We start from the raw sequence: 8948 nt of genomic DNA on the forward strand, positions 1-8948 counted from the left end.
CTAGAGCTGGGGAGTCTCATGCAGGCAGGACTCCGACCTCTTGCTCTATAGGGAGAACCTCCACAACTGTAATTATAATTCTGATTATACTGCATGTCCACCACTCCTACCCATCTCCTTGTGGTTCCCTCTTTATGTCTTTAGTTGTAGATATTTTCTGCTAGTCTTCAGGTTGGGCTCTGTAAACAGTTGTGATTTTGGGGTACCCACGGGAGGAAGTGAGATCCTCCTTCTGTGTGAGGAGGGTCTTACTACTGTGCCATCTTGACCACTTCTCAGGATAAATAATTTAAAAAGTTTTTGTTGTTATTGAGTTGCTTAGTCGTGTCTGACTCTTTGGGACCCCATGGACTGTTGCCCAGCAGGCTCCTCTGTCCGTGGGATTCTCCAGGCAAGAATACTGGAGTGGGTTGCCGTGCTCTCCTCCAGGGGATCTTCCTGACCCAGGGATCGAACCTGAGTCTCCTGTGTCCTGCCTTGGAAGGCAGATTCTTTACCACTGAGCCAAATGGGAAGGCTTTAAAAGTTTTCGGGGTTGTTCAAACAAGTTTGAAGACCATTGACTTATACCAATCTTTCTTTCTTAACTTTTTAGTATTGTCAAAACCAGCAATACTTATCTTTGGTGCTAAAAGTCAGAATGGTGGTTACCTAACTGGAGTAACAATAGAAATGGCTCAAAGGGGATTCTAGAGTGCCCTCTATTGTCTACAACATCATGATCTGGATGGAGGTCACACAGGCAGATTCACTATGAAAATATATGTCAAGCTATATGCACTGGCTGTACCTTGCTGAATATATGTTCTATTTCAAGAAAAGGTTTACTTAAAAAAAATATTGTGATTCTTTCACCCAACTAAAACCATGGCAACTCTTTTATGTTATATATTCATTTTCTTTTTATTGTTGCTGATAATGGTGATGATGTTCAGTGAATATTTTGTCACTTATCAGGGGTCCCCAAACTCCAGGATATAATGCCTGATGATCTGAGGTGGAGTTGATCTGATGATAATAGAAATAAAGTAAATGTAACGTTCCTGAATCAGCCTGAAATCACCCCGTCTCCGGTCTGTGGAAAAATTGTTTTCCACAAAAACCATCCCTGGTGCCAAAAAGGTTGGGGACCACTGAGTAGCTTTTAGACTTTAACCTGTGGAGAAGATGCAGTTTGGTGTTATTCTTTACCAGGTTCTATCTTGTTAAGGATTCATAATCTGCAGGTTTTTTTTGGCTGATGAAATCGCTGAGAAGCAGGTAGAATTCTGAATCTCATCATATGTCACAAGCTTCCATTTGTGCTTGGTTTCTTGCAGTATTTCTTATTTATGGCAAGACTGAGGCAGGGTTTGAAATGCCAGGTTCACAAGAGGATTTTTTTCATTAAATTGCAAAACCCGGTGCTTGACAGGGACCCTGTGAACCTTCCCTGTGGGCCCGCCCACTGGCTTCCAGAGGTGGACAGACGGCGCCCCCATGCAGGGGCACAAGGGAACCACAGCTGATCATGTGATGTCTCTAATTGCACCCACACCCAGGGCACATGACCACCCCACACCCAGGCTTTCACCACCCCCCACCCCATGTCATTCCATCCACCATACCCATTCCCACCATCTCTCAGAAGGGCCTCTCACACATAGACAGAACCTCAAGTTCCAAGACAGGCAATCATTTCACCCTTAGGCTTAATTGACTCCTTGAAAGTTTATCAGTAGATTCACATGTTCTTCAAGAAAGTCATTCACAGGCAGCTTCCATGTTATCCAATTCATACTTGTGGGTTTTACACATCGGCTGCCACAATTTTGTCTCTACCATGTGAAAAATGATAATAAAGTGGGGAGAAGCACCCCTCTAGGTTTACTAGGTGGAGAGCCCTCTCTCCCAGAGTGGGGACATCCCAGCTCCCTTGAGGACCAGCTGATGATGGGGAACCTGACTTCTCTCCCACTCTAAGGGACCTTCCTTCATCCTATCTCTGTTCCCAGCCACTGGCCGCTTCCAGGTACACTAGGAGCCCAGCCCGGCCTCTGCTGCAATATGGCTGTTCCCGAGGAGGGGGTTTCCAGGGTACATGGCAAGGAGAGGGAGCAGAGCAGTGGGCATAAGTGACCCTGGACCCCGGCTCCATAGAAACAGAGGAGGAAACTGGCTTCTTCCTGTGGCTTGTGGACAGAGACTGACATTGTGTGACAATAGCACAGATCACCACGTGTTTGTTGATCTGTTTCCTTGGTCTGGACCAGTTCAGGGATGTCATCCTATATGGTGGAAACTGCAGTGAAAGTAGATAACAGAAAAGCCCGCAGGTGATGTTATCCAGTTTTGACCAGGGTTTATAGGATGTTGGGCTTCCCTGGTGCCTCATACGGTAAAGAATCTACCTGTAATGTGGAGATCCAGGTTCGATCCCTGGGTGGGGATGATCCGTTGGAGAAGAGAATGGCTACCCACTCCAGTATTCTTGTCTGAGAAATCCCATGACAGAGGAGTCTGGCGGGATACAGTCCATGGGGTCACAAAGAGTTGGACGTGACTGAGTGACTAACACACTAGCTGGGAAGGATGTTGGAAATCAGTTAAATCCAAAAGTTTTCTACTTGTGGTTTTGCAGATATGACTTAGGGGCTGTGGGCCCCTCACCATCCAGTCAGCAAGGTCAGATATGCATTGTATTCATTTGGGAACAGTAAGCGATTTTGAGTTTGGGCCTTGAAGTCAGAAGGGCCGCAGCCAGGCTGAGATCCCTGTCCACCCATCCGTGGTGGTGTGATGCTGGGTGAGCTGCTGCTGAACCTATTGGAGCTTCAGTTTTCTTTTCTGTAAGGCGTGCATCATAACACGTACCTGTCCTGGTGGTTGTAAGAAGTAAATAATGATAATGAGAGATATTCAAAGCTAATACTCGTGGAATGCTTGCAACTTGCTGTGTGTTTGTCTAAGATCTTTCCAGGTATTAATTGAGGACTTGTGTTACAGACAGGACACCTGCTGCCTAAGAGGGTGATTTGCCCAGAGTTACAGTTGCAATCGGTGGCACCAGGGCCAGACTCCACACAGGGCCACCATCTTGATGACAGTGTCTGCTTCTCATCGTGGGCAATAAACTATGGAGAGCTGGAATTAACCAAGTCTTAACTGTGTTCTAGGTACTGTGCTAAGAACTCTCCATATGTTATTGCAATGCAGTTCCTCCAGCAGTGTTTGGAGATGTGCTGCGTTACTATTCTCATCTTTGTTGTTGTCTTAGTCTCTCAGTCATGTCCAACTCTTTGTGACCCCATGGACTGTAAGCCTGCCAGGCTCCTCTGTCCATAGAATTTCCCAGGCAACAATACTGGAGCAGGTCGCCAGGCCCTCCTTCAGGGGAACTTTCCGACTCAGGGATCAAACCTGAGTCACCTGCATTGCAAGTGGGTTCTTTACCCTCAGAGTCTCTTATTGTCTTTTTCTTATCAAGTCTTAATTGTGAGTCAAAAGTATGTCCAGTAATTTGACAAATATTTGTGCTTTACACGTAGGGTCTCAATAAAGATTAATTATAAGAATGAGCCCTAACTAGAGTTTTTTTGTTGTTGTTGTTGTTTTGTTTTTTTTAGGGTTGGAAGGGATCCAGATAATTTAGTCATTAACTTCCTCTGGTTTTCAGAAATGGGAAACTCCATCTTTCAGGAGTCACACTGAAGTCATTTTTATCTCAATCCGCTGTTATTATTAGAAAGTTCTTTGTTAAGTCAAAGTCTACCTCCTTTCCAATATCAAGGAGAATAAGTTCATAAAAATGAACTTATGCAAAAGAAAATGCTCTCATTTTCCAAACCCATGGAGGATTCTAGCCATCTATTTTAGAGTATCAAAACTTCCATCTCTTCAGCCTGTAAATTTTCTCAAGCATTTAATCTGTGCTGTGCTGAATCACTTCAGTCATGCTCGACCCTTTGAGACCCCATGGTCGGTAGCCCGCCAGGCTCCTCTGTCCATGGGATTCTCCAGGCAAGAATACTGGAGTGGGTTGCCATGTCCTCCTCCAGGGAAACTTCCCCACCCAGGGATCAAACTTGTTTCTCTTATTTCTCTGGCATTGACAGGTGGGTTCTTTACCACTGGTGCCACCTGGGAAGCCCCAAGCATTTAATTTACAAATGGCTAATTAATAATTAACACTGTTTTCATTTTTTTTAGCATTTTAGCATAACTATTTTTATTGCCTTGGATTAGGAAAACTTTTCTTCCTTGATGGCTCAGACAGTGAAAATTCCACCTACATGGCACAAAGATAGAAATATAGATCAATGGAACAAAATAGATAGCCCAGAGATGAATCCATGCACCTATGGACACCTTATCTTTGACAAAGGAGGCAAAAATATACAATGGAGAAAAGACAACCTCTTTAACAAGTGGTGCTGGGTAAACTGGTCAACCACCTGTAAAAGAATAAGCTAGAACACTTTCTAACACCATACACAAAAATAAACTCAAAATGGATTAAAGATCTAAATGTAAGACCAGAAACTGTAAAACTCCTAGAGGAAAACATAGGCGGAACACTCTCTGACATAAATCACAGCAAGATCCTTTATGACCCATCTCCCAGAGTAATGGAAGTAAAAGCAAAAATAAACAAATGGAACCTAATTAAACTTAAAAGCTTTTGCACAACGAAGGAAACTCTAAGTAAGGTGAAAAGACAGCCTTCAGAATGGGAGAAAATAATAGCACACGAAGCAACTGACAAAGAATTAATCTCAAAAATATACAAGCAGCTTATGCAGTTCAACACTATAAAAATAAACAACCCAATCAAAAAATTGGCCAAAGAACTAAATAGACATTTCTCCAAAGAAGACATACAGATGGCCAGCAAACACATGAAAAGATGCTCAATATCACTCATTATTAGAGAAATGCAAATCAGAAACCACAATGAGGTACCATCTCACGCCGGTCAGAATGGTTGCTATCAAAAAGTCTACAAGCAATAAATGCTGGAGAGGGTGTGGAGAGAAGAGAACTCTCTTACAGTATTGGTGGGAATGCAAACTAGTACAGCCACTATGGAGAACAGTGTGGAGATTCCTTAACAAACTGGGAATAGAACTGCCATACGACCCAGCAATCCCACTGCTGGGCATACACACCAAGGAAACCAGAAATGAAAGAGACACATGTACCCCAATGTTCATTGCAGCACTGTTTACAGTAAACAACCTAGATGTCCATCAGCAGACAAATGGATAAGAAATCTGTGGCACATATGCACAATGGAATATCACTCAGCCATTAAAAAGAACACATTTGAATCGGTTCTAATGAGGTGGATGAAACTGGAGCCTATTATACAGAGTGAAGTAAGTCAGAAAGAAAAACACCAATACAGTATACTAATGCATATATATGGAATTTAGAAAGATGGTAATGATGACCCTATGTTCAAGACAGCAAAAGAGACACAGATGTAAAGAACAGTCTTTTGGACTCTGTGGGAGAAGGAGGGGGTGGGATGATTTGAGAGAGTAGCGTTGAAACGTGTATATTATCGTATGTGAAGTGGATTGCCGGTCCAGGTTTGATGCATGAGACAGGGTACTCAAAGTCAGTGCGCTGGGACAACCCCAGAGGGATGGGGGTGGGGAAGGAGGTGGGAGGGGGGTTCAGGACTGGGGGGATACATGTATACCCATGACTGATTCATGTCAACATACGGCAAAACCCACCACAATATGGTAAAGTAATTAGCCTCCAATTAAAATAGATAAATAAATTAAACAAAAAAGAATCTGCCTGTAATGCTGGAGGCCTGGGTTCAATCCCTGGGTTGAGAAGATCCCTGGAGAAGGGCAGGCAACCCATTCCAGTATTCTATCTGGAGAGTCCCATGGACAGAGGAGCCTGGCAGGCTACAGTTCATGGAGTCTCAGATGACTGAGCGACTTTTGCTTTGCAAGGAGAGAGTAACTATCAATTATAATATTTTCCTGTTGCAAAAATGAATCTTCACTTCTCAAAGAAAGAAAGTGCTCAGTTGTGTCCAACTCTTTGCAACCCCATGGACTGTAGCCTACCAGCTCAATCACGCCTACCAGGTTCCTCTGTCCATGGGATTTTCCAGGCAAGAATACTGGAGTGGGTTGCCATTTCCTTCTCCAGGAGATCTTCCCAACCCAGGGGTTGAACCTGGGTCTACCTGCTTTGTAGGCAGACGCTTTACCATCTGAGCCACCAGGGAAGTCCATTGGCAACTTGGTATAAACCCCTATCAGGATTTCTGCCATAAGCCCTATGAGGTCACCGTGGAACCGCAGAGCAGGGCTCCTCACTTGCTTCCCTCACTTGCGGGGCTTGTCATTCATTCACACAAGCACGCTGTAGAGTTAGTAAAGTATAGCAGAAAACGTGTTTGCTAGGAGAACAAAGAACTAGAGCTCCAAGCATCCTTACCTTGTCCTGAAGAATCCTGGACGAGCCCCCAACATGAAAGGCTGCTGCTGAACCACAGAAGATGCCAGAATTCTTGGCCTTCAGAGGAGAAGAGTTCAATCTGAGGTCAGTGATGAGGCTTGATAGCTCAGAGTTTTTGTGTAATAAAGTTTTATTAAATTATAAAAGAGATAGAGAAAGCTTCTGACACAGACATCAGAAGGGGGTGACATGCTTACATGAATCTTCACTTCCCAAAACATCCCCATGAAGTGAAAAGGGCTAGGGTAACTGCAATTTTTGATAATTTGGTGGAAGGAAATAATAGATGTGACCAAATTTCAGAGTCAATAATCAATTCAGTTTTGTTGCTTCCACTGGACAGATTTCATTGCTCTATGTGAAAATGTGGAACATAGTTACATGAACAATTGTTATATATTCTCATGTTTCAGAAAGCACTGAAATAGGAAGAGAAAGTTCAGGGCCTGCTGCACCCCCCACATCCCCAGGAAATCTTTTAGTTTCAACTCCACCTCCAGACTCAGGGGACAGGGGTCCACTCTGAGGCTGAGAGGAGGAGTGGGAAAGGGGTGGCAGTCCCCCAGTCCAGACAGCCTTGAGCACAGACGTCAGTAATCTTCTTGTGGGGCCAGCTCCGGGGTGGGGAGATGCAGATAGGGCGAGTGCAGGACTTGACAAGGTCTTTGCCCCACAGAGCCGACATGGGCACTGCCTACAGCATCCCACATACCAGATTCCCCTACTCAGCCTCAGGGAGCCGTCCCTCCCCATCACATCCTGAGGAAGCATTCACAGCTCCTCTCAGTCTGCTGCAAGTCACCAGTGGGTGATCATTTTCCTCATAAGCAACATTGATTAGAAACATATATGACAATTGACTCTTAACCAGGTTACCAGGGGAACAGAGCCAAGATGTCAACCTCAGGGAACAGTCTCTTGAAGACTGTTAGCATAGGTTAGCATTTACCCACAACCCAAATGAAAGAGCACAGAGAAACAGACTCTGCAGTTTCTAAACCTTGTCAACCTACAAGATGAGAAGCTAGAGTTCCGACAACATTAACTAGGAAACAGGCAAGACCAAACAAAACCGAAGCCCCTGTGTGGCTGAAAGTTGTCACAGAGATCTCATCCCTAAGTGACTGCCTTATCTGCAGCTGTGTTTCCAGTGCCACACAGAATGTGTGTGGGGTATGTGTGTGCCCTCAGTCACGTCTGACTCTTTGTGACCCCATGGACTGTAGCCCGCCAGGCTTCTCTGTCCACAGAATTTTCCAGGCAAGAATACTGGGGTGAGTTGCCATTTTCTTCTCCAGGGATTGAATTTGTGTCTCCTGCATTGGCAGGCGGGTTCTTTACCACTGCGCCACTGGGGAAGCTTGCCTCACAGAGTAGGTACTCAGTAAACGAGGCAGAACAAATGAACAAGTGAACGCATAAAAGACCCTCCTGAAGCCTGACAACTGAAAATAAGAGGGGCCCGATTAGAAGTAGCAGGAACCCTCCTGGCTGAGTGAAGTGGAAGGTGATGCCCAGCAGGGGTGTGGGGACTAGTTTACTTAGAGATAAATGGCCATTCAAAAGCCACTCCTGCGGGTCGACCCAGATAGACAGAAATATGCTAATTCTCCTTAGGCTTTAAGGAAAATTAATGGAAACTTAATGAAATTTTTAAAAAATGTATATAGTCATTTGAATACTTGGTTTAAGAAGGCAGAGAGATGTCAAAAATTTATAAAGATTTTTACCTACAGAACTGTTAAAAGACAACTCATTTCCTGAAAATTATTGCTTTTTGGAATTTTTATTCCTCTTTTAGTTCAAAAATTTCCTCTAGTTTATTGCAAGTTAAACTTTCTTTGCATAAATGTAGAAATACTATGTTCCAAAGACTAGAATGTGCATGCATACTAAGTCTCTTCAGTTGCGTCTGACTCTTCTCGACCCAATGGTCTGTCACCCGCTAGGATCCTCTGCCCACGGGATTCTCCAGGTGAGAATACTGGAGTGGGTTGGCATTCCCTCCTCCAGGGGATCTTCCCCACTCAGGGATTAAATCCAATCAGGGATTCTTTACCACTAATGCCACCTGGGAAGCCCCAAATAATAGGATAGATTTTATGTATTGAATGCTCACTTTTTGGTTAGCAAATAAAAGTGAAAGTCACTCAGTTATATCCGACTCTTTGTGACCCCATGGACTATACAGTCCATGGAATTCTCCAGGCCAGAATACTGGAGTGGGTAGCCTTTCCCTTCTCCAGGGGATCTTCCCAACCCAGGTCTCCTACATTGCGGGTGGATTCTTTACCAGCTGAGCCACCAGAGAAGCCCAAGAATACTGGAGTGAGTAGCCTATCCCTTCACTAGTGGATCTTCCCGACCTAGGAGTCAAACCGGGGTCTTCTGCATTGCAGGCAGACTTTTACCAACTGAGCTATGAGGGAAATATATACTTGATATTTCTTTTTTTTTTTTTTGGTTTTGCTGTAAGCACT

General features: G+C 44.2%; 1 non-coding gene across 1 annotated transcript; it reads right to left on the reverse strand.

Annotated features, from left to right (window-relative positions):
• Positions 1-6162: 6162 nt before the first annotated feature.
• On the reverse strand, positions 6163-6235 carry TRNAC-ACA. Its single transcript has one exon. It is a non-coding gene; the product is annotated as a tRNA-Cys (tRNA).
• Positions 6236-8948: the final 2713 nt, after the last annotated feature.

The sequence above is a fragment of the Cervus canadensis genome, chromosome 12, assembly GCF_019320065.1.
Source record: "Cervus canadensis isolate Bull #8, Minnesota chromosome 12, ASM1932006v1, whole genome shotgun sequence".
Lineage (NCBI taxonomy): Eukaryota > Metazoa > Chordata > Mammalia > Artiodactyla > Cervidae > Cervus > Cervus canadensis.